Source organism: Rhea americana, unplaced genomic scaffold (assembly GCF_003343005.1).
Source record: "Rhea americana isolate MKP2758 unplaced genomic scaffold, rheAme1 scaffold_130, whole genome shotgun sequence".
In the NCBI taxonomy this organism is placed as follows: Eukaryota; Metazoa; Chordata; class Aves; order Rheiformes; family Rheidae; genus Rhea; species Rhea americana.
Genome location: NW_028185373.1, coordinates 1679979 through 1706936, shown reverse-complemented (window position 1 = coordinate 1706936; position 26958 = coordinate 1679979). Strand labels below are relative to the sequence as shown.

The window sequence follows — 26958 nt, the reverse complement described above, 5'->3', positions numbered from 1 at the left end:
AAAAAAGGAAGGAAGGGAAGAAGAAAGGAAGGAAGGAAAAAAGAAAAGAAAAAAAAGGATGACAAGACCCCTCACAGACATCTAGAGTCAGGAGTGGTCTCCATGKATGGAAAGCCACATACCACCCTTTTCCACAGAGCTTCAGCTCTCGTTTAAGCAAACATGGCTTCTACCCTTGGGCTGTGCAGAAAACGCTACAGACAGTGGCCAATGCAGCAACATCTTCCAGAGTCCACACGCAGCTCCAGCGCCCCTGCTGCCCCTCTGTGCGGGGGGGGAGGTTGGCAGAGGCAGTGCACCAGGGCCACACAGGGCTCTGCAGGGGGGCCACAAGTGCCAGCCACTAGGCTGAGAAAGCTACAGGAGGCTACGGATGGAGACAACACTGTCGCAGAATCAGCAAGGTTGGAAGGGACCTCTGGAGATCATCTAGTCCAACCTCCCAAAGATTTCCTGGTGCTGGTTCCACTGGGGGTTGAACCCAGGACATTCAGCRTGTAAAGCAGATGTGATAACCACTACGCTATCCCTCTCTTCCTTCCTCCTCCCCTCCCTTTCCTCTCCCGAGAACAGGGGAGGTGAGGGCTTAGACGTTGCTTCCAATGCTGAAAACCTCCTACCTCACATCCTCCCTCCTCGCATCCTACCACACATACAAATCAGAATTATTGGAGAAAGAAATGTCGATAGAAGTCCTGGCCTTACCAGAGCACTGAGTGTTGTGTGGCCCCTGCTCGTCCAAACAGTGGTGGGAAATGTTTGGGGGCCAGCAACAGCCCCCGGAAAATCCAACCTCCTCCCTCTGCTGCCAGCGAAAGGGGAAATGCACATCCTAGTAGGAGAGCTGAGGATGAGCTGTGCTGAGTTGCAGACAGAGGCTGCCTGACACGACACTCACACCTTTGGTCTAATCAGTCACTAGGATGATTTACATCTATTGCCAAAGCTGAAAGGAGGGGACCAAACKGCAACCACTTGCTCCCAAGATATGGCAAAGCAAGAAAAAAGCATGGCTGTCACTGTTCCCGCGTCCCTTCCCCTCTTCTCCACTCCCTTCTACACACATACGCAGAGCAAGTCTATTTCCAACGCCCCTTTAAACACAAACTTGAACAAACAAAAGGACAAAAACTCTCACCCCCTCCCTGTGGAGGAGGGCAAAAATTCAGAGTTCGGTCTGCCACTCTGCTGTTAACGCGCTCCATTACTGTCAGTGCCACCCGGGCCTCTGAACGCTGGGTAATTTCACACGCCATATGTGCGGCAATCAGTAAACGCTTCAAGCACAGGGATGGAGGAGCAGCCGCAGCAACTGCCTCTAAATCAGCAGTSCTAAGGGGAGGAAAAAAGCAAAACAACATCCGCGGTTAATTTGTCACATGCCATCTTTTAAAMGCAACATAGCGTTCCTAGACGACCTCCCCGTGAAATGCGGGGGAACACACGGGCACAGGCCACACACACGCTTTGGTGTCACCCACTCGAATGGGCACCGTAGCATAGAAAATCCAGCTTCCTTAACCACCACGTGACCCACACGCAGGCGTTTGAAGTCAGCAACCTACGCAGCGAAGGGAGGGCTCAAGGTCGCAAAGAGCCCAAAGGGACCRAACATCGCTCCCACCACAGGGCCAGCTCAGCCCGTTGGCTCTACGGAGTCTCCGCAGGCTAAAGCGCGATTCTTGGGACTTCTGCCTCGTATTGGGAAACCTGCCAACACAACTGGAAGACTTCCACTCGCAGGGACCCTCAGCGGGCAGGAAAATGGCACGAAGGCAAAGCAGCCCTCCGCAGGCAGAGCTGCATACATCGAGCACAAGAGATCAAAGCGTACTCTTACCAAGGAAGAGAAACGCCCTCCTTCCAGGGGGCTCCCCGAACAGGAATGCAATATTGCCAAGCTTCAAGAATACAAACCTTGAGGTCTTTTTTTTTTTTTTTAATTAAACACAGCCGCTTGATTCATGCAACAATTTTTAAGTGTAACTCAAAAACCTTAGAGACAAGCACTTAAACTGAAAAGAAACATATACAAACAGAAAAAAAACCATAAGAGCTAGAAGAGCACAGCGAAGTTCTTTTCCTAGAAGTAACAAGCATTTTATTCTTTCCTTCCTTGAAAATACCTCAGTGACTGAAGAAAGAAACAAACAAACAAACAAAAAAAGAACTATTGAAAGCAATGTTTGACGCAGCACTTGTACTCACCTTGGCAAGATCTCTTATCTTCTGAAGCTCTAAAAACTTCTAAGTGAATACAGCAGCTCCAGAAAGAGAGCGTTTGACAGTACTACCTGTACAGATATATCTCGAAACCGAGGCTCTTAGTCTTTCTCCTGTAGTCCTATTAATGCATTTTGGTCCTTACTGTTCCTCTAGTTCGCTTCTCCGTAGCGGAGATAGACGAGCGATGTGACAGCTCTGGGGCAAGCGTGCAAAGGCTTTCCAGGGAGTTTCAGTTCAGCAATGAGAGGTGAGCGGCTGCAGCTGCGAGTCCCCGTGGGGCACCGATGGATTCCCCTGCACCAAGAGCAAACACAGAGCTGACAAGAGCAGCCTTCAGCTTTGGTGTGGCATTTTGCTTGAATTTTATGTAATCATTTATGACTGTTATTCAATTATGAAGGAGAGCTTACCATGGAAACTGAAAGGAGGTGTTTTGTTAAGATACAGAGCATACTTTTTAAGTAAGAGCTGTTCATCTCTTTAATATGTGAACATCTGAACGGCATTCAAGGTTTCACGTTTAGATGTGTTTTCCAGAAGACAGCCAGCCCTAGTTGGAGGCTATTCACCATGAAGTCAGCTTTAAAACAAATATTTTTTTCTTTTTTTCCCCTAAAGCTAAGAAGTCAGGTGAAACGAAGCAACGGATTAGTTCCTTTACATGGCCATTATACGGTTCTGTGGGAAATGCCGTTTTCTGCTATGGTCCCACGGGACTGTAGCAGCTTAGCAGGCTGCCAGCCTGCATCAGTTCCCCAAACTGCTATACCTCAAGGATTGGTCCCAATTCTGCACGGTCCACAGTCAGTTGGTAAATGACCTAGTAATCCAATTAGGCAGCAACACAGGCTGGCTAAAGAAATAAAACAAAAGGGAAAGGTGGGGGGAGGAAGGGAAAAAACAGGAAGGAGATTATGTATGAAGAAGAAAAGCGTATCCTCATTACTTTCCTAATCTGTGTCTGTGAGCAGGAGCTTAGCTGGGTGCCCACTGCCTGGAGAGAGGGAAGGAGGAGAAGCAGCAGCAGAAAGCTGAGTTCAGATCTCTGTCGGAAAACGTGGCTGTTGTCCAGCACAGGAGTAGCTCTCTGGCTGCATGGAGGACAAGACAGAGAAGAACCAGTCCTTCCTAGCCAGCCTGGTCAGTACAGCCTAACATAAATTAGAAMTGGTTCTCAGCTGTTTAAACTTAAAACTTAGTCTAGCTATTTAAAGCATTTCTCCAGTTTTTATAACACCACATCCAACCATTCACAGGTATCCTGAGTGCTTTACCCAGACAACCAGCTGGCTTCAAAGGGAAGTTAGAGAGACACCAAGTTTGTGCCCCTAAACACTGACTTAGGTCCAGTTACAGCTGGTAGCAAAAGCTGCTCCAGCAAGCACTCCCTTGAGATGGACATCCCTGGCAGTGCAACCTCCGAGCTGCCAAGTGCCCTGTGCTACCAAAGGAAGGACGAATATCCCGTGCCTTTCAGAAAATGCCTCTACACCTAGCACCGATGTGAACAACTGTATCAGAAACTACTCTTTCAGCTTTAAAGGTGATACCCCTCCCACCATGAAAAGAAAGGAAGCAGTTTTGCAAGGTACTGTGAGAAACTGCACGACTGCAAAGACAGATTTCTGGTTAGAGCAAATATTTTGACTGCCAGTGATTTTTATACACCTAAGAAATGAGCATGGCCAAGACTTCAAAAAAACATGTTTTAAACAACTTCCTCGCTGTGTTCTGGCTTCTGCTAGGCCATGAGATAATTACAAACTAAAAAGCAGCAAATAGTCTCAGCCACTGATGGATTCGGTATGGGTGCGAAACCTCAAGAGCATGAAAACCATCACATCAGTTTCCATGCTGGAGGCCCAAGCAATGGCATTATCTGAGTTTTTTTGAGGAAAAAGTCTTATATATGCAATTGCCCTGGAAAATTAGCATTTTTAATAGGAAAGTAAACATCAGGCTTGTTTTATACAATGATAACTATTAGCATGATAGCCTTTTTAGAGTTTTGCTTCAGTTATCATAACAAAAGAATGCTGAACATCTTGGTTGAACTGCAGGAGTTAAAAATGCATAACATCCCAACCTCTTAGAGATAATTCTGCAAATAAGAAGTGACAAGGATGCACTTCTCCTACCCCTGATTTCTCTTATGAATAGCTTGAACAGCATTTTAAGTCTGCAAGAGAATCCCAATTAGCAGATCTGCAATACAAGATCAAAATTTGAAAGCAAGATGGGCTAAGTAGCTAGACATCCATCTCTGAGTTCGTAGAATACCTTTCCTGAATATCATTAGCAGAAATGATCAACTTTTTCTCCCTATTCTGTGACATGCCACTGCATGGCATCATCCATCAAGGTATGTTGCTTTTTGGCAGCTGTTCAACACTATCAAAACCCTGGCTGGAGTTTGACCAGCACCACCTTTTGAGACAGGGCAGTTCCTGATGTGGTACAGACCTCCTCAAGGGCATCCAGGGATTGCTCTGAATGTCAGAAAACCTCAGGGCAGCTGAATTAACCCTGCTGGTCAAGGCCAGGGACACAGAGCAGCTGAAGCCCAGGCCTGGCCCCAACCATGACCAAGTTTTCTCAACCGTGGGGCACCCACGCTCTGTGTACTGCCCCGCCAGGCACTCCTCGCCCCCCTGAGCACAGCAGAGGGGGTTCCAGCCATAAGCACGGTGCCATCCCTCGCAGCACAGGCGCTGGCATGCCGAACAACCCAAAACTCGCTTCAGCACATCCTCCTCTGTGGAAAGCAGTAAAACAAGCAAGGATAAAGAACCGGCAATCTAAACAAGCAGGTCTTGAATGCTACAGATTCATTTAAGCTATCAGACTGTGCATGTACTGGGGCTTCGCAGGCCTAGAGAGCTACCAATTTCACAGCAAAGAAAATATTTTTCTATCCTCTTCATGGACGATTAGCAGTGCAAGCCTAAGACGTCAAAAACTGACTCTTAATTACCGAAACTGGCATTTAATGACTCCAATTATATTTCTACTGATTTCTGAAAATTGGATTCTCCACTACACTTGCTGTATTTAAATTAGTTTCCTACCTCATTCGTGGTAATTATACTTTGACAAACCAAATTAAAATACAGTTGAGATTTCTAAAATCCTACTTAAAAATAATGAGGATTTAAGAACAAAATTTCTTAAGCCTATCATCCACGTTTTCATTCCTTTCCCTTCACGATTCAGGAATTCTAGATTTAGAAAGATTAAAGAGATGCAAAGGCCAGCATTTTCTTTGTTAAAATGCTGTATACTATAGAAAGGAAACTCTTTTAGTTCTGCAATAGAACCTCACTTTGTTCTTCCCTTACATCACAGAAATTAGCTTCTTTGTACCCTAAAAAAAAAGAAGAAAAAAAATCAATACAAATTTCTCTTCTCWGCCTCACCATGACCAGTACCATAGAGTACTCTAGAAATGAGGGGCTTCAGATGCACTTGCAGCAGGAATACACATCTCAGTTTCTACTAACAGTTTCCTGCATCTAAACTGCATCCTGGGAGCGCAGTACATAGATCTGCTATCAAAACATGCCTATAGGGTAAACATGGTTTCTGTACCACACAATCACAYCTCTTTGGGGGTAGCTACCCTTTATAAAGAAATTATTTTCAAATTCTGGTCTGTAATTAACATTAGAAGTGAAAACAAAGTCAGCATATATTTGCAAGAGACTAAACAGCAGCAGGAAGAATCTATAAAAATGCTGCATTTTAGGGAAAGTTTCAGCATATATTTACTCCAGATTATACAAAAAGTGTAGTGATTTCTATAAAGAGAATGCTGCACTGCACATTTTTTCTCCAGAAAGAAGKAAAAAGTGCTAACATCATAATCTCGTTTGCCAGTCTCAAAGATGAAACATCCAAATTATACACCACCATGTTGCAGCAGCCTGGCCATCATCACAAGAGTTGCCAAGCAGCCACAGCAAGGACATCAAAGCAAAGATTCCTACACTGGCTCAGCAGGTAGCATTAGAGCCCAGCCAATATAGTCTCAGGAGTGTGTCTCAGCACCTGGGCAAATGAGCTCCACTGCTTGCAAGGCCAGAGCTAATCCAAGAGTCTGCTACCTGGTACTGTACCTTGAGGAACTGGTAGATACTACATTGGTAAGAAGGACAGAACACTGAGCAACTAGGCAAGCCAGGTCCACAAAGCAAGCTGATAGTAAATTAAAAGGTTTCAGAGGCTTGAGAAATTACAACTGTCCCCAAAGAAGAAATTATAGCAAATCTGTAGCAGGTTTGGCCCAAAATGGCAAGGCATCCTCTAGCTCCTAGTAGCAAAGAGGTGACAATTGTCAAAAAACCCTCCACCATGTCACTTTGGTGAGGATTGAAGACAAGAACCACAACTAGAGAGGAACATAAAGCAGAGCCTCTGCACATGTTCAATAAATTTAGTATTCATTCAACAGGCAGAAAGCACAGATTTACAGGGCCACATTTTCACTTCAGTATAAGAAAATAATATGCTGATGTCACGGCTATTTCTTACAATAATACTTTTTCATTATGTTTGTTTCTGCTGCATTTTYTACTCCTGTCTTTCTCGGATACACATTACTCAGCAGTGGTTGTTAGACTTTATGTTCACATATGGTTTAAAGAGCTTGCTGTTTAATGTTCCCTATATGTAAATAACTACATGCTGTTTCTGTCCCTGCTGTGCAAGTGAAGGAATGATTTGTAATCTAATCTTGAATACAGAAATATGTCAAGTTGGTTTTAATCTACGAATCTATTAGAACTTACTCTCTGCCTTACATTTTCTGCCTTCTCTTTTATTCACCAGTTCCCACTGCATTTAACAAGTACATAAAGCAACCGACAACGGGCAAAAACAGTCCAGGAGAGATGCACTCTGGAGCCTGATCCTGTCTCCTCATCCCCCCCATTTTCAGGAGGCTCATTGCTCTCCAGCCCCAGGAGCACCAGGACGGGGAATGTCCCTTTCCTGCACGAGACAGCTGGTTGCCCCAAAGTGGCCACATACAGGACAAGCCCCACCATGGCTCTGCTGCACTGGCACCACCAAGGCACAGAGAGATGCACTACCGGAGCGGGAGCATGGCCATCACACGGGGAGTCATCTTCACTACCAGTAAAAAATGAACGTGGGCCAACATATGAAAATAGTAGCGAAGCACAAGGCAGAGCCAGAAGGGGCAAAAGCCTGCATTTTAAACGATTCTGCTTTTACTTAATTTGTGGCATAACCCTAATGCTTTTGCTTGAAATGAACGCACATTTTAAGTGTAATTTATCATCTTTTTAATATAGTTGACAGCATTCATTTCAAATCAAAGCTCACATGCCAAGCACATTAGTGATAAACCATTTTCTTTTTTCAAAAGTGAGCACAGTGAGAGCCAGAAGTACCATTAACATAACCACTAACATTTCCAGCTTTTTCAGTATCAGAAACCAGTATGCAGAATAATCTTTTGAACTTTGAAGGTGGAGAAACGCACTTTAAATAAATAGATACACATGATTCATTGTTCATCCAGTCTTCCTTCCTCATACRGTCATGACAGAGCACAGGAAATGCTCCTGCCCGCTGCCACATTCAGCTCTGTGGCTCCCAGACCCTTCACTGCAAGCAAAGAAACAAAAATGCTCACACAGGTTATCAAGCATACATCCTACAGTCACAGGCAAGAGATAACAGCCTTTTCATTACAAGCACCCACAGATATCCCACAAGCCTCAAAATTCTCCCTCGACCAAAAAACTGAGCCTGCAGTACAAAAGATCAAAAGCCTCAAAAACGAAAATATCCCACAGAAAGAGAGCAGGAGAAATGGAGGGCGGCAGCAGCAAAAAAAAGTCCCATTTATCTCTGACAGCAACGAATTTAAGTTAAAATTCCCATCTCATTCTCAGAAATGCACCCTGTGATTTGCTATTGCATATGGAGGTGGATACACAAATGGTGGCTGCCAACCAGACCAGGCAGTAAAATTTAGACTTGCCCCAAATGCATTGATATTGTCATGCACAGGCCACCTCAATCAAGCACTGTCTACGTAAGCATCTGCCTCAGGGAGATTAATCTCTAGTGGCCAATCAAAACGATACCAGAAAAAGCCTCAGAACGCAGAAATTTAACACTGATCAAGAAACTAGGAAGGAAGGGAAAAATTTGGGCCTCTGGATGCAGATAGTAGGAGATGCATTCAGTTTATACAAATACAGTCCAAACTATCAAGCGCGGGTAGTCATTCTGTAGTTYAGAGATGCAGAATGACCACAAAAGCTATGGGATTCAAAAGATGTTTCAAATCAATATTCTAGCAGGAAGGTGGGAAGAACCACTAAGCTGTTCAAGTTGCCACCTCTCCTCCCGAACACAGATGGCCCCTTAAGTACCTCGATGCTCGTTCAGTAAATGAGGAAGCCTTGTGGATCTCCAGCCTCAGGAACTGCGTTTCACCTACCTGTGGTCATCGTGCAGCTTTAACAGGTAGGAGAGACCATCTCCTATCCTGGCAACCTAAAGATTTTTGTGCAGCATTGCTCTGCACAATAACAATTCACAATAGCAATAAACAAGTCTTAATGACACATAACAGCATCCACAAAATATCAAGTATGTATTTTAACATTTCATCCCATGTTTGATGATAAAGTATGTTTAATGATTAAAACTGAGAAAGGAAAGCATTAAGACCTATGCTAACTCTTCTGGAGAGTGGCATTAAGATGATTTTTCTACTTGACCTATGATGGCAGATGAATAAGGTGATAAGCAATAGTAGCCTGAAAAGGATTTTTAAAAAATAAATATATACTCAATTTGATAGTGAATAAGGCTATTCAGTGGGAGCTGAAAGACAAGTCAAGGGAGTGAAGGAGAAGAGCTCCCCATTTGCCTGTGGCTTTTTCCACTTCAGACAGTGAGAGAAGATTAATCCCTACGCATATAAATCATCTTCAGTGAAGACTCTTGGAAATCAGTGTTTCCCTGCTAAAGAAGTACTATCACTTAATCTCAAGTTTGGCATGACAACCGGGGTGGGATGAGGCTGAAAAGAAGGGTTAATTAAACAAACAAACAAAGGCAAACATGACAGAACCTTTAAAAATTGATTAAACAATGGAAGTAAATGACTCTTGCCAAAACAACGTTGATTTCTTTGCCAGGGTTATAAAAACATCTAAGAGATGGAGTGCTCTTTTAATGATTTATATTCTCACTGTACGTTCCCACAGAAATGATAAGTACCAGCATTTCTAATGGGGTAAATGGAATCACAACCTAGCCATCTCCTTTTCCCCTCAGTGAAGGAAGAAGGGCCAAGGATTCCTTCATCCAAAAGACAAAGCACCACCAAGGACTTAGAAAGACATTTATGTTGCCAAAATAAGGCTCGGAGGAAAAAAAATAAATATATATACATTCATCAAGCTCATACAGTATTTGGTGTTGCTGTGTTTGCAGGAACACATCACCAGTTAGGTGACCATCACTAGAAATCTCCCTCCCTTGCATTTCTCCTCTATYGCTGGGCTCTGCAGTTCCCATTCTCTAATGTGGATCCATTTATGTTTATCTGAGAATTTACATAATGTGAAGGGCCAAACCCTCAGGAAGAAGTCTACAAAAAAATACAGAACTTGCTATGTTACTCAGTAGATGGTTATTTAATGCTTTTTTGTAATATATTGGTGAGGAAAAAAGGCTTCAATTCAATTTCATAGTATTAAAACCTTGAATAATCACGTTCATGAGGCTAGAACTACAACTAGTATAAGCGTACTTACCACTACCATAAATCCAGGCATTGTAGTGCTGAAATATTCCAGTTCAGAGCAGTAATGTTGCAGACTGCCCTGCATTTTTAACCTTGATTGTTCATAATTGTTAATCACTGACCCATTCTCCAACAGTGGTAGACCAGAGTATGTTGCTAAGCAACCCATTTTTGCTCCAGATACTTTTTAAAGCTAGTTTAGCAATGGCCAAAAGTCAACAAAGTGAGTATTGAGACTACTACAGACACCTTTGAGATGGAGGTGTGAATGTAGGAAGCAAGACTAAACTGCCATTCTATTGAATGCCTTGCCTTAAAATGCAATATTCAATGTTATTCTGTTACATATCAAAAACTCTTAAAGAAGCCTTTATAAGGCTGCAGCCCTGACGCAAGTTGTGTACTTCCTGACCAGGAAAACTAATGGCCTCTTGCTTCTAAAAAGATTTCCGGTGAAAATTATGTGCCCCGAGCTTGAGGAGATGGAGATGAGGAATAGGATGTTCATACATAACTTACATTCACCCAAATAGGAAATCACACCTGCTCTTCTAAGGCATAGTAATGCCAACCTGACACAACCTAGAGCAAACCTGTAACTGAACAAGTCTTGTTTTCAGAATGGGCTATCAATTCAATATCCTTCTGTAAATATGCCTGCCTTTTTCCTTTAAGAAAATCTTAACAGGCACCTAACTCAACARGTACTGGGGTAAACATGCACAAAAGTGGTGAAGGCCTCCAGCTTGTGCCTCTTTTATCCTGGCAAGCCTTTCTACCAAATGTAGCCAAGGCTACAATACCAGTGTTTTAGGAATAACAGAGATGGTCTAAACAATGAAAGCTGAATTTTGCAAAACATTTATCTGGAGAAAGTACTTTTTTTTTTCTCTCTTCCCTCTTTTAAAGCACTTCTACTACATTCAAAATAAAACTCCAGCTTCRTTGAGGCCAATGGCAATGCTCCCGGCCTTGCTCTTCACTAAGTGTCCACTCGTGCTCATGTGGCTTTACAAGCATAATATTCCCCCTATAAACAATGCTTGGGCCAGACATGACAGGCCCAGGGGAGAGAAACAGGCACCCCCACTGCTGTGATTTCAACATACGCCACCGCACTCACCTACACACGGTGCTCTCGAGAACAGGCAGCATTTGTTTCACTTAGACTCAGTTTTACAGCCTTGTGAAAATAAATGTTATGAGATTATTAGGTAAGCAAAGAAGTGATTAAGCACAAAGAAATCACACAAAACCCGAGKCCCCAGGAATAATTTGGCCACTTCTCTTTAGAGTGCTTTTGGACGGTTTATTATAAAGCACTTACAGCTTGGACCCAGCCTGCCTTCGCTGCTGCTCTCGGCGTCCGTGAGAGCTGTTTACCCCACTCGGAGCCGCGAGCCCAAGCCACGCAGCACAACGCTTTGTCACTGCCTCGTCCGGCACCGAGAGCAACACGCGCTCGTCGCCTCCAGCCAACCCCGGAAAAGTTAAGTACCGTTTCATGAAAAACGGTAGCTGGAAAACTGGAGCTGCTTTATGGCAGCCTGCCCTCCAGACAGATGGACCTAGCGCAATCCTGTGCTAGCACTGACCCGCAGCCAGCAACGGGGCATCGCCCGGCGCAGCGCCTCACTGGAGACAAATACCCGCCGCGCGCGGGAAGGCAGCGAGCGGCAGCCCAGAACGACTGGCTTCGAGATGGCTGTTAGGACTGAACGCCAACATTTCCTTCGCTTCTGCGGAGCAAGAGCTAGAGCAGTACTGCGAGTTGTATTTGGCAAGCGTCTGCACTCTTGGAGTTGCTTTTTCTCACTCTTTACTTCATTCTTGCAAGTAAAGCTTCTAGGAAAAGCAAACAAAACCGTTTTGGTCTTACAACTGCCTGTATTCAGCTCTCTACCCGGCCTGCCCATTAGAATAAAAASGATCAGGCAGAGAGAGCAGAGGGACAGTGCAACACACACGGGCACGTCGGCATCAAACAGTGACACTTTTGCTCACAAGCAGGAGACAGACGGCAGAAGTAATTTTAAGCCTATCAGCCTCTGCAGGATTTTAACAAAAGAAAAGAGGATCTGTGAAGAACTCCAAAATACAGAACACTTCTTGGAAGAAGAGAGCTATTCAAGCAGCACCTGATACTGTTGCAATAGTTAGGTGACTGATGTCTGCAGGAATCAAGGAACCCACCTCACACCAAAGTCACAGATGACTGCTGAGACCAGTGAGAATTTTGCTAGTATTGAGACCTGAAGGTCAAGCCCTGAAGTTTTCAGGAACTCCATGATCTTCAAAGAAAAAAATATATATATATATCTGATCTGCTTAGTACTGTACTGAAGCTGCCAGTAACAAATCTAACTATATATGAAATATATTATTATAGGTTTGGAACCAAATTCCTACTTCATCAAATATATTTTTTAAAAAAAAATGCCATAGGGAACCTCACTCCACATGACATTAGTAAGCCCCAGGCTGCCGAGAGGCTTGAAGCACCCAGAGAGGGTAAAATGAGAGCACTAGCAGAACCCATCATTAGTGCAAAGCCAGCACCCACCCCGAGCAAAGGGAAATCCCAGAAGGGTGCACCAGAGCTCTTCCAGAGCACAGCAGAGATGGATGGTGTAACTTCTCATGTCTTGAGCTGGGCAAGGCCCGCACTGTTGCCAAAGACAACATCTCCGCCTCCTACCCCCATCCTGCACCATTCCTCGGTGCCGCTGCAACCACTCAGCTCACGTGGCTGATCTTAGTGAAAATCTACCCATCCAAAAATGGTTCAAGCAGGCTGGCTCCCTCAATGGCTCACCATGTGGTGACAAGCTCTCTCCTTGTCCTCTCCCTTGCACCAACTGTCCTCAGCCAGGTAAGTGACCTGTGTTGAAGCTGGCTAGTCCCCCATTTTACCATTCAACCCCACCCCCCCAAATTGCCAGAGGACAAAAACCCCTCCTCCTCCTCTTCCTCCCACCCCACAGCACCAGGAGACACAAAGGGCAGAGCTCAAGGGCTGGTGTGGTTGCTCTTGTGCCAAATCATTTCTAGTACAGCAGCTCAGATTGCTAGTCATTAATCCATCACCCTTCCACTATAAAATTCATACAAATGATTTTATTTATAATTAATTAAGGCCTCTAAATGTGTGGAAATTAAATTATCATTTACAGTGTAAAGCAAGATAGCACAGAAAAAGCTAAATAATACCAACAGCTCTCTCCTCTGCATGAATCAGGAGGAAATGTGGGGGTGGGGGATACCTAGCTGTAGCTTTAGGTCGTGATAAAAATTTCAGCATCTTGGAAAGCTGCTGAGACCTGGTCAGAAGAAACCTTCATGGCTGAGAATGCAAAATTAATCCCAAAACTCAAGTGCCCCTCAACTCTGTCCCCCGATTCCCAGTAATCCATCTGATCACTGCATTACAGGCACATTTGCTGGACAGCTAAAAAACAGTATTTCTGCATTTCCTCTGCGGAAAACAAGTCCTTCCAAGCACTGAAGAGCCGTTCCTCGTCATATGTATTTAGGCTCATCTTTCCATTCAAATCAGGATGCAGTAAAAGAAAGAACATAGAGGGAAACAGATGGCCCTAGCCCAAACACAAGGCATAATTCACTCGAGGGGCTGAGGCCAGGGGAGGGAGAGAGAGAGAGAGAGAGAGAGCAAGCTGCAGATCAACACCACTGCTGAATTCAGCCTTGCGTTTACAGCAGCACCCTGCTGTAAATACTCTAACGCATACTGCAGCCACAGACATGAACTCAGAAGAGAAAGGTTCTTGAAACCTTTTCGCTTTTTGTTTCAATGGCAAGAAAGAATCAGCAACAGGGATCACAATGATGCTTCAAAGGCAAGTTCTTCCCATCTCTGATAGCCCACTAATATGGTTATGCATCAGGATGTATTATGACAGTAAAAGGACATTAGTCCATTATATTCAGCCACTGCTTTGCCAGATTGCTGACTGACCAGAGGGACATTTAGATTGAGACTATGTTAGGGAGATAGCTAGTATATGCTTACACAAAGAGACTAGAAAACAGACATGTCCTGAGACATTAGTGTACTCAGCCAGGCAGACAGATTGCAGAAAGGGTAATAGTCACACTGAAATTAAGTGATGAAGAAAAGGTTGATATACCTGACCTTTCTGTAGCCAAAAAAATAAAAAATAAAAAAAAAATGCATGAGCTACAGGGAAGTTTTAGGGCTAGATCTGACACCCTCTAAGCACCTTCATCTCCCCCTGAGGCCAGCAGGCACCAAGCTGATGCCCATGCACAGCTTTTCCTGATGCTGAACAGGAACAGGGTGAGGCTCCTCAGTACCCAAGAGCTTTCAGGATCAGTTCTTCACTTGACAAAAACAACCATGCAGAGCACCACCACAGGCATGTTTGTTGCTGAAAAGCAGGCTTTGAAAAGATAGAAAACGTGAGTAGCAGGAACAAGAAGAACTGCTCCGTCTGGTCTCTCTGCCTCGTGAGCCCATCTCCATGAACCCGCTGTCTCTATGAATGCAGCCAACTGGTAAGTCCCCTTCTGCCACCAACGCACAAAGGATGCAAAACCTCAATTAAGGATCTATGTCTTGCAGGCTGTTGTAATTCCTGCCTTTAGCTCCTTACAACCCCAGGTCAATTCCTAATGGCTAGTTGTTCCATAAATACATTTCAGAGACTAATTCTTCTAAAATGCTGAAAGACACATGCACACAGATATATAGGTGTGCTCTAAAAATGTAATTATTGTGGAAAAGTCAGGTTTTTAAACCTGCAGTTTGTTTCTTGCAACATATCCATTAGACATAATGAACACATGGTTACTTTTTCCATTTCACTTGAAGCTATTGCATCCGATGGTGCAAGTTCTGCAGAGGTCAAGGCACATGCTCAACTCTAATATTGTGCATGGCCACATATTTATACACCACAACTGTAAGAGTTGAGCAGATTCCCAAATCTCAGCAGGATCGTGATTGATATTTCAGTGCCATATCCAGAAGAGCTTACCTGTGTATTTCTAAAAAGATGCAGCTCCACCAGTAAGCCAGACGACCACAGCAAAGCTGAAGGAAGCTCCAGTTTTCCAGTTGGAACAAGCTATGCAACTGTATTCAAGCAGAGACTTAAACTGATGCCAGCATCAAGACACTATCAAATTAGGAGCTAAGTGTGAAAACGGGAAAGAACCAAGCCACAATAAGGCATGTCTCATTGCAGCAGTGAGGAAAGGAAAAAGGCCTCTCCAGTAAATGCAGCTGTATTATTATTTGCAGGCACTTCCACCCTTGAAGGACCCAAGAAGCATAGCCACAGCCCAGGAGCCCACTATGCCAGACACCATACAAACATGGACCCAAGCCCCCATCTCAGAGTTGCCAATCAAGAGCTCCTGTGCACAAGAGCAGGCTCTCGCTGCACCGTAGACATGTAGGTAGGTCCCTCCGGTGGGGGCACAGGGCTTGCCTAAAGCATCCTCTTGTGGGCACTGCCACAGCCCCTTCCTCAGCCAAAAACATGGAGCTAGCACACCTGCCAAGACACAGCATAAGTCCTTGAGATGTGCAAGTAGTAAATGACCCACAAAATGCTTTGATTTCATTTGCATGTTTGTTGTTTCATTTAAAACCAGTAATCCCAACCATGCACGTTCCCATTTGTCCAGAAACCCACGGTTTCTCCATTCTATCTGAACCGGAGCATCCTAACATCTGCAGCAGCCTTTGGATCAGGTCCTTGAGAAGAAAAGGGACTCCAGCAAAACTGCCTGCCTTTCAAATCAGAAAGCTGATAYCGTTTCCTAGCAGTTCATGTATGAAATGCTTCATACATGTATGAAGCACTCAGGTACGACAGGCAGGAAACAAACAATTTCCCCATCAGTATAATTTCTGTTAGCAACAGGACCAGAAGTAATGAGGTGAAGAAAAGCCATCTACTTTCTGCAAACCACCCTCACCAAATCAAGAGCATATAACACTTCATAAATACCACTCTTCATCTGGGGATCAAGCACTTTTCTTTGTAAYGAGTCTTTCCAAACTACAGCAAACAACGACCATGAAGCAATTACACAGAATAATACTGGAAATTTCCAGTTTGGTACGAGGGAGGGGAAAAGAACTTCAAAGATACTAATTATACATTTTCACATACAGCACTTCTTTAAGGGAAAACATTCTTGCTAGAAAACATGTTTGTGTTAATTATATAATTCTGACTTCATACATAAACAAATTCAAACTATGGAAAATGCCATACCTAGGCTTTAAAACCGAGAGAATCTAGCCAAGGAAAAGAATGTACAGTAATTAATGTTTCTTTGCAATCTTAAAAGCATTTATCATTTTGTTTAACTCATTGGAAATAAATGCTGTTGCAAAGTTACATAAAACTGTTCTAAAGTAAAACCTGTCCCTGCCCTGTCCTCATTACTCCCTTGAGAAAGTGTGTGTGTGTGCGCGTGTGCACACGTGTGCACGCGTGTGCACGCGTGTGTGTGTGTAGGGAGAGAAACAGATAATCCAATAAAGGCAGGAACACTGCCATTTCTCCCTTTCCCAGGCTGAATACCACCTTTCTCCATTACCACCTGCAACRGGTGGCTGCTATTAGTCTCAGGTTCAGGCACAACCAAAGCATGCTGAGACCAATATTGCAAATTAGGTCTGTCCTACATTGCGTGCAAGCCCCGTGCAGGGCAGCACACAGACCAGGGACCAACGGGAAGCAGGCACCACACCAGCAGCTACCACCCACTGCCCCTTCTCTAAGGGGATTACAGGCAAAGTCAGCAAAACTTCTCATAGAATAGCAGCTTGCAACCAGAAGTYATGCTGAAGCTCCAGAATATTAGAAATCACTGGTATCTTCAGCACAGAAAATGGTCCTTCATCACAAAAACTTTTAATTTCAGCCCCGTTTCTACGTAGTTGAAATATCTCACRTTGCCTGAGATTATTAATACAAACAAACATGCAACAGAACAACATTAAAGGCATCAGCAACTGACCTAGTCACTTTAAAAGCACCCTGTTTCAGCCAGATCACTAAAACCAATTCCAGTGTTGGCAGAATCAGTCACTAATCCAACTACAAGTATGAATATCAGAACCTGAGGGAATGGGATATAAAGGAAAAAAAATCAGACAAGATCTATGGATAGTTAAGAACGTTCACCAAGCAATTAAAAAGAAAAGTATATAAAACTTCTACACATCAGAAGATAAATCATCATCCAGGCTATTTCATTCAATTAATTTTTTAGCAGGACTACCCACTCAAGTCAAATATCAGATAGAGAACTTATATTCTTAGTCTTTTGAAGCAAGTTTTAGTCTATAAAGAGGAAAACCAGTCTGGTAGCAATTCACTAACAGTGGAAAGGGAAAGCTATTCCATTTCACACACAGTAAATTCAGTGGCAAAACTCTATAAATATTGCAAACCGGCTTCAGCAATACATCTTATTTAAAACAAACTCAAAAGYTGAAGCTTAAAGCAAGGCATTAAAGTCAAATACTTTATAGTAAAATAGTCAGAGCTACAGTCTGGGTTTTTTAGTGTTTTTTTCTCCTCCTCTCTTCAGTTTGTGACACTATTATACCAAAAGTTTGATCCAAAACACAAATTGAAAGAAAAACTGCACTAACCTCTCTCTCTTTCCATGGTTAGAGCCACAGCCAACACATTCTCCTCAGCCCTTTGTACAGGCACACGGACACCGTGACTACCCACACAGCTTCACAAATAAAAAAGGGCCAAGAGGTATCAGCCACTGCCCAAGAGAAATAAAATTAAAAAAAAAAAAAAAAAAAAAAAAAAGCTTTCTTACCTTCTGTCTTTGCAGAGCTGCAATCCTCTTTCCATACGATGCTCCAAAGCCTTGCAGCTACCATGGGAAAGATGTGGAGAAACCAGCTAACAGAAGTGTGCTTGTCTCATATGGGGAAAGGCCATTTACCTTCTTTGAGAAAAGTGATTGGCACCCCAACACACACAAACTCTACCAACCTGAGTTTTCATTGTATAATCATTTCCTCTTCTCAAACTCTAACCATTTCATCACAACTTGGTAAGACAAAATAGCAAGCACATATTCTAAGTCAATCATTTCTATACATTTTTATACTGATACATGCAGAAAGCCTACAGTCTGATTCGATTCAGGAGTGGTCAGGGTTTGAGTATTTTGTCTTCAGTGAAGCCAACTATTTTCTAGAAGAATTTTACTGCTATTTCATGGCTAGAAATTCCACCTACTACAAAAACATGCAGCTGAGAGGATGAGGAAAATAGGAGGACAGGCATGCGTGCATGTATGCCCATCACACCCTGACCTGGGCTGAATGTCACTAGTAGTATAATAGTATCACATATTTAATTCCTCCTTTTATTGAACTTTAGTGCTTTTTTTGGAGTGTGTGTGCCAGGACAGGATGTCACACCCCTCCAGAAACCCTCCACTGTACATGAAGTCTTAGTCAGAGCTGGCAATTTAGCAAAAAGACCCTAACGAGCTCAGGGCAAGACAACAGATTTTGCACCAGGGATTCAGGAGGGATCCCATTACACTTCRGTGTAAAGCTTCGCCTTAGTGTCGGCCACCGTTTCCGTACCCAGTACAAAGGGGCCCCACAACCACAGAGGTAGCGGCCAGGCCACCTACGCCACGGCTAGACAGAGCGCTCCAACGTGATGCGCAGTACTTTAGAGCAGCGCCTGGGCTCTCCAGCTCCAACATCCAAAAAACATCATTGCCCTCCCACACGGGGAAGCTCCCTTGTCATGTTTATGTCTCTTCCTTGCCCTACTCCCACCTCTGCTTCATATTTACGTCTTCAGCGGCTGCAGAGAAGGGCTGGGGAGCAGGAGGGAAAAGGCAGGTATTCCCGAGGCGACAGACTGAGCAACAGAACTAGACTTTCCGACTCCAACGTAGACAGGGTTATCGTACTGGAAAAGCAAGGGGCAGAGCGCAGCATCCGAGCAAGCATCTGTTTTAAGCTCCTTAGGGAAAATTCCTGTCTGGCACATAGAAGGGAAAAAGAGGATACCAGATTCAGAGTCAGTTGGGAGTAGTTACGTATTTTTAGCTCTGAGGTTACTGCCAAATACAAGCATGGCAAATAGAAGCAAGGGCAGGTTTCAGCTACTCCAGYAGCGGCTGGTTTGGAGATACCAATTCATTGAGCAGAATCATGCTGCTTCTCCAGTGAAGAAGCTAAAAAAGCCTTTTCTTTAACCACAACACTCATGTGTGGCTTCCTTTCTTTATGACTTAATTAAGAATTAGTATTGATCTTCTTACATACAGCACTGCAGTCTGAAAGTTAGAAGGACAACCTCCTCTCTAGCCCAACAAGGAAGATTTTGCAGTTTGCAGAGGATCAGTTTTGTTGTGAACATCAAGCACAACCGCAGCTCTCTTGGCATCTAAATCTCATTTCTATAGGGAATTCATGCTGCCTAAGAAGTTAGAGAAACAGTGACTCCATAAAGCCACAAGAGATTAAAAACAAAAAAACCCTGAAGATGTGTCCTGCTGTTTTTGCAGACTTTTACGAAGAACAAGAAATAAAGCAACCTGCTGCTTAAAAGCAAAATTAAAATACCCTTTATTTTGGATACTATGCAAGGGCCATTTAAAAAAAATCCTTTAAGTCTGTACGAAAATAAAGCATCCTGAGTAAAGGAGAGGTCTGTGGGAGGAGGAAAAAAAATACATAATTGCATTCCATTTACTTAATACCACTATGACAAATGTGCACAAGCAATCTTCATTCAGGGTTTTCCTTAAACTTCCAAGTGTTCCACTTTGTGCTCTTAATACTGAATAAAATAAATAAATAGAGATACTGTATGCACGAGTAATTCCTGACTTAAATATTTATTAAAGACTATTACCGTTGCCTCTGATGTGGGTCAGCTGCAGTGTGAGGATTTTCAGATCCGCAGCACAAGCAGCAAGGACCAATAAGAATGAGCAACAGAAAGATGTTGTTTTCTACCTTTTCACTCATACTGCCGGTAGGTCTCAAAGCTACTTCCTAAAGTGTTCAGACCATCATAACAGGTTGGCTTGACTGCAGGTTTCAGAGAGAAGTCTGCTCCTTAGTAGCTCCCTGTATTAGAGCATCCACAGAAGCTTAGATCAGCACAATTATAACAAACCAGAACCATCTTATTACAGCTAGGCCAGCTAATAGCACATAGAGATAAGCTTAAATTCATACTATATTTCAAGACTGCTCAGCAGTATTATCTTCCAGTTGTACTATTTTTGCAAGACCAATTTTTCAGAACTGAAGTGACCATGAGTTGCATTTTTAAAGGCTGGAGGAAAAACAAAATTCATTCCCTTCTGTGGAACAGGCCACACAGACTCTCATCCAGAACAAACTTCCTCCAAAGGAATGGGGCCATGCAAGGTCACACCAGTTGAAGAAGAGGCAACAGGCTGTGTCTGGACTGTTGAGGCAGTTCAGTTTTATACGTGCGTGCTACGTGGCAATGACGCCCAGAGCAGCAGCCGCAGCTGAATTCCAGGTACCACTAGAAACTGCATAAATATGACCCTCCACTGCAGATAACACAAGTACCAGACATGACCAGCCGGTACCCTCTCGTTCTCATTATACAGCATAACAACAACCTCACCATTCCTGTAAGGATCATTACCCAGTAGCATATGCAACAAGCCTGAACCACGGGCCTGCAAAATCTTGTGACCCTCGCAACCTCCTGGTTAGCTTCTGCCTCAGAAAAATCAAGCTCTATCTTGTGTGACAAGCCTAGCACACTAGACTTTTGCGTCACTAGCATGACATTGCTTTAACGCGAATAAGTATTTATGGTATGCCAGGTTATATTGACCTCCAAAATAACAACTAAAAAGACTACTTGACTACATAAGGTGGCAGCCAGCGCACTTTAGGCATTTGGAGTGGAAGCAGCTATTATGATCAGGAGAGAGGAGAAAAAAAAAAAAAAAAAAAAAAAAAAAAAAAGCTGTAAGTAGCAGTAGGCCTCTGATAAGGAAGGAGAGAGATTAAAAACAGACCTGAACACTGGGACAAGTCTTTGAGGAATTTAAAGGGAGAAGCCAAGGTCTGACAACTAACTCAATCTCATTGTAGTTTTAGATAGGTACATGCATGGATTGATAGATATTAATGTCTAAACTCTCCTAAGGATTTCTAAAGTTTTACCTTATGCTTTAAAAAAGAAAATTTGGAAATAGAAGTATTTCACTTTACTCTTAATATTAAGAAAACAGAGGCTACAAGTACTTCAGCACAAAATCTTCTCTTGCAGTACAACACACTTCCCACCCTTGAAATTCAGAGTGCTTTTAAGTTAAATGAGAATGAGAAGTTCAACATTTTAACCTCAGCTAGGTGAAGCCATATTTTAAACAGAGAAAACATTGGCACAGGTTAACAAAAAAGAAATTGATTCTTTTCAAAAGCTTAGAAGGGTAGAAACGATCTTCTTCCACCAAGCATTAAGGAAGTAATTTTAAAGAAAAGCATCCRTAGACAAGTGACACTTTTATATAATCGGAAAGAAAAGATTTAAGGCTAGACTTAAGCTTTGTTGGCAAGCTGGTGGAACTCCATCGATATCAACTGTACTACCCGCTTATACCAAGCCAGGATTTATTTTATGGCACTGCACATGACTTCAGTTTTGAGATTCTATTAGCTAGGAACAGTGCGTCCTGCTGAAGCATTAAGGTCTACAAACTCAGCCAAATCTTCCATCTCAATATGCCACTGAGTCAAAACAGCAACAATTATTGTCCCTGCCATGAAATATGTAATGCTGCATGCAAGAAATATGCTCCACTTGTTCTGGGCAACAGATCAGATCCTGGCATTTCCTAATTCTTTTAGAAATGCAGTCACCTTCAATTCTGTGAGAAAGAGATGCACTTCCAGCATCTCTTTTTTATCTGTCAGACATTTATCTGTCAGCACTTGGCATGACAGGGGGAAAAAGTATCAATTTTCTTAAACAGGCCTCTAAAGATTAGAAAGGAGGGAGGGCAACGTGCACCAAGAATCCCTGGTAGAAAAGCATGGAGATTAATAGATGGGTACAGAGAGGAGGGAAGGGAAAGCCTCCTGTTAAGACACGATTGAAAATGGTATATTATTATGTTAGAGGAAACACATCCCTCCCTCCAAAAGCCATCRCTCCGTATGCTTTACTGCCTCCTTGCAGGGATGCCAGTCAATGTGCTCAGCAAGCAGCAGGCCCTCTCCTAGCCTCGCCACAGCTCACTGTGCCTAACACTGCACAGCACCTTGCTTGGAAGACCACAGGGGAAGCACCTGAGCTTTCACAGCAAGCATTACCCTCCAATTTCACAGAATCACAGAGTCACAGAATCAGTAAGGTTGGAAGGGACCTCTGGAGGTCATCTAGTCCAACCTCCCAAAGGYTTCCTGATGCTGGTTCCACTGGGACTTGAACCTAGGACCTTCAGCACGTAAAGCATACATGATATCCACTACACTACCGTGTTAGTTAAAATTAATCAGGCAAGAGTTTGGTGGCGAGATTCCACTATTTATCAGAGATGTATTTACTTGCCACAGTTGTTGGGAAAGAATAAAAGAACTACCACTTCTTTTCTGTATTTCTGGTGTCTCCTATATTTTGTGGAGCTTGTGCCATCAACAACCACAGGGAAAGCCTAAAGCATCCTGCAAACAAAAGAAAATCTGGCCTTTCATGAGGATAAAAGGTGGCGGCACAGTATCTGCCCTTGAAGCACAAACAGGTTCAGACACCTTCTCTTGGAAAGATAAAGAGTGTTTCCTGTAACAACTTCTCCCACCTGCAGGAAGCTTTGAAGTACTTGGGGCAGTAGGGAAGGATGAGTCAAGAGAAGATTCTACATTTGCATCAGACACTTTGATTTAAACACTTCTGCATAGCTGCATTTATTAGAGAGATGATTATGGCTACCATGCACAACTAAAAACACAGAACAGGCTTCAACAAACACAGTGCGCAACATCAGTGGTGGTGGAAAAGAAGAAAGTGGTAGAGGACTCCAGTACTCATGAGTCAAGGAAGGTCTTCTACAGCTTTACACGTGCACCACTTCAATGCTGGCAGGCCAGGGACCATGTCTATGGGGGTGAGATAAAAGGAGAGTGGAAAACTGAGAACTGATGCATAGAAACATGGTGAAATTCTCCCCCTCTGATACTCTTCCAGTTAAGATTGCACTTGAACAAATGATCTAGGTTATATGAAGTGAAGAATAAATGCAAGGATATACTGGGGCAGTTGGGGAAAGCTTTTTTTCTTGTTTTCTGTAACACATACATAAGACCCAACCATTAGTCTGGCACAACTTGTTCTTCCTATCCACAACTAGAGCTGTCAGCCCAAGCTGGGTGAAGAGGCCTTCTAACTTTGTCTCCTCAAGAGCTTAAATATTTTTAAGATGGCCTTCATTTTTATAGTTACTTTAATACCTGAAAATCAGGCTAATGATGCATCTAAAGCTAACACTATATAATGGTGATTAAATTTTTCCTTTTCCTGAAGACCAAGATGGCCTATAAACAAAACAATTCAAGCACAGAACGTTTTCTCTGTATTTCACACATATGCATACGTCCATATTGCAATCTGATGACCCTCTAAAAGATACAGATATAACTAATCAGCTTTTAGTGTGTGTACCTCATAGAAGATTCAAAAGAGCAGTAATGATGTGATACAACACAACAAATCCATGTGGTTTCTTCCCTCAGCTAGGCAGACTATGCCACAAAGGAGCCAGCTATTTCCTTCATGCAATTCAGTCTTTCCAACCTTACTCTTCTCATGCTGTTTTTCCCTTTACCATAATTGTGCAGTTAAGGTATCAGTCTTCTCTGACTAACTCCTATGGACTATACCTAGTCCCCTCTAACTGCAGTTCCAGGTCTGAGCAATTTTTGGCACAGCTCTTTAAAGAAAACAATTTCAATGCTGCTGTCCAACTGACACACATGACAGTGGAGACCAAGAAAACCATTTACTGAGAAGAAAAGACATATTTAGCTTAGCAGATTGAATAGTGAACATACTGATACTGAAAAAGCCAAACTCAGTCTCCAGACAGGTGAAGGCTCTTAAGTAACTTGCAAAATAGCTTGTGATTCATGCTGCTGTCTTGAAAACTCTTGAAAAGTATGAAGAACTAAAGTAATTTCCAGCTTCTACTTGACAGAAGATATCTATCCTTTTAATATGACAGCCACCAGCCTTGCACAGACTTACGTGTGTTGCAGACATTATGTTGCCTCTTCATCATTTTCATCATTTTTTCCTCCCTCACGCCAACACACAACATGCTCTCCACAACCACAACAGATATAGATAGTATCCTTACAGCTCAAAGCTTGGTCTATGTCACATAGGGTCACATAACACAGACATCATCACAAGATCCCCACCCAGCAGCAATATCACTAGACTCCCAGTGTTTGCAGCGAGATGCTGAAATAACCACCCCATTTGGGAGAGAAACTGAAGCCCAGCAGGAGGCTTTCCAGCTCTAAAGTCTAAATATCCTACTTTCCTCTCAGTGACCGATAATAAACAGGTCCCTTTCTCCCATGATACTCTCTATGTGTGCATGTAGGGGGGTGCTCGAGAAGAGGAGGCACGAGGCAAGAAACTTTGACATTGCTATCTTTCATCTGCCCAAACCCTTATTGAAAGGTGGAACRTGCATTATGACTGGTTACTTGCGACAAGTCTCTGAAGAGGTSTGTCGGACTCTATTCAGTGATGCAAGAGGTACGTTCTTGGCCTGCACTCTGCCTGGTTCAGATGGTGTGTCGCTCTGTCCTTCTCTCTCTCCACCCAGCTTTGTTTAAACCAGCAGTTTGCAAGAAGTCTTTTTTAGCTGCACAGTTTGCAGGGTTAGGACATCTCACTGCATGGACTACAGCAGGTCTGCGCACCTCCTCAAGCAGTCTCCTTCCCGCGCGCATACGCCTCTCGAGTTGCATGGACTAGAGTTGTTACGTTGACTAACATTACAGTGATGCACATTTTGCAGTCAGCTGCAACTCCCCAGCATCAAACCTGAGCCTCAGGAGTTCCCCTTGAGCTGCTGGTTTTGCTGTCTTSATGGTCCACAGCCCTGGGGCTATGCAAGTCCCCAGGTGGGATACCCAGCCCAGGTGACTCTCGTTGCATTTGCACATAAGCCCTTCTCCCCTCTGTCCATGAAAAGAAGGAATAAATTACTTCCCAGGGGACTGAGATTGGTTGTTCATTGACTCCAGTTACCTCAAGCATTTGCAGCAGGCAAACATCTAAAGGCCTTTCATGTACTGCCATTTGCAACTCTGCCACATAATCTTGCCCGTTAGGATGTCCCCACCACTTCCACAGACTTTGGTTGGGATTTTAGCTAGCACAGATCCTGAGGGCACTTTTCTGGCAACAAAACTGGGCTTTCATTACTGCTGTCAACCCTCACAGCACATTGTTTTTCTAGAAAAACAGTCTCTTCTGTTTCAGGGACACAGCAATATCATTCCCCTTCATTGGGACATTATTGAACATTGCTATCTTTCATCTGCCCAAACCCTTGTTGAAAAGAGGAACATGCACTATGACTGGTTACTTGTGACAAGTCTCTGAAGAGGTCTGTTGGACTCTGTTCAGTGATGCAAGAGGTACGTTCTTGCCTGCACTCTGCCTGACTCCAGTCTGCAGTCTCCGCTTTTCCAGACTCCAGTCTGCAGTCTCCATCCCTGCCTGAGGATGGAGCAAACAAATCAGGCAAGACCCAGGCCCAAAGACATTCTCCCACACTGCCAGCCCACAGCACAAGGAGGGGAACAAGAGTAATCTGAAGAAGAATTTCTGTTCCTCTCCTCCCATATTTGAACAATTCAGATATTCTGCAGAAAAATTACAAATTCATTTTTACAGCTACTCCAAGGTGAAAGTTCCGTTTTTAAGCACAAGGCTCGTTCACCTTTTCAGCTACCTCTTCCACTCATGCTTCACTCTAGGTGACCCTGCTGAGCAGGGAGGTTGGACTAGATGATCTCCAGAGGTCCCTTCCACCCTTACTGATTCTGTGATTCTATGATTCAGGACAAAACAGGGCAACAGGCAAAGTGCTGAYAGAAAGTCATTAAACTTTTAGGACTGCTCCATTTGAATGGAATAACTTTCAACAAAGGGAGAGCAGATATTACCCAGACAAGACTATTTTACATCTAAACTCCATAGTAACAGAAGTCTAGATCAAGAAAATCAACTAGAGGGGCCTGAGCCAGAAGCAGCAACAGCAACTGAGCAATGAATAAGTAAGTGTGCAAGCTCACCCAGCTGGTTGCAGGAGTCCTGCAGGAGGAAGAGCTATTTGCTCAGGAGTTGCTTTTCCTTTCAGCAGTGGTTTGTGCTTGCACTAACAAATCTGCCCCACATAGATCTGTGCAAAACAAGGGAAGCTGGGAGAATACCTCCAGCCTTTAGGGACCCCATCCACAGCAGGCACGCTTGCATCCACTTGAGGTAGCTGCATGGGACTGACTAATAGTTTATTWCTTTTAAAAAATGTCAGTAAAACCACAGGACCCTATGATTCAAATGAGGAAGAGATGGATACAGAAGTACGAGGGATAGGAGTAGGGGCTCAGAGAAAGACATCTCCACACCACAAAAATGCAAACAGCTTATCATACCCTGCTGAATCCTTTCTARAAAGTTGGGGTGTTTCTTTTTTCCTTCTTCTCCAGACAGGGAAAGCAGTGACAGAGAAAAGGCAAGGGAAAATGACAACATGCAAAATTCCTTGGTTAAGTCAATCATTCGGCATTTAGTCTGCCACTGAAACTAACAAATGCACAAGCCCCCACAATTACCCTCTTTTCCCAGATTAAAAAAAAAAAAAAA

The 26958-nt window shown here is 43.4% G+C and overlaps 1 protein-coding gene across 9 annotated transcripts in view; it reads right to left on the bottom strand.

Annotated features, from left to right (window-relative positions):
* Positions 1 to 26958, bottom strand: part of TIAM1 (TIAM Rac1 associated GEF 1) — a 199509-nt gene that overhangs the window by 159015 nt on the left and 13536 nt on the right. For 2 of the 9 annotated variants that reach the window (XM_085297806.1, XM_085297807.1), the window contains exon 1: positions 2209 to 2279. The exons of 6 other annotated variants lie outside the window; for them this stretch is intronic. The gene's annotated coding sequence lies outside the window, so the exon portion shown is untranslated. Of the gene's footprint in view, positions 1 to 2208; positions 2280 to 26958 lie in introns of those variants that run through there. One more of the 9 variants, XM_085297800.1, reaches the window with a different exon arrangement.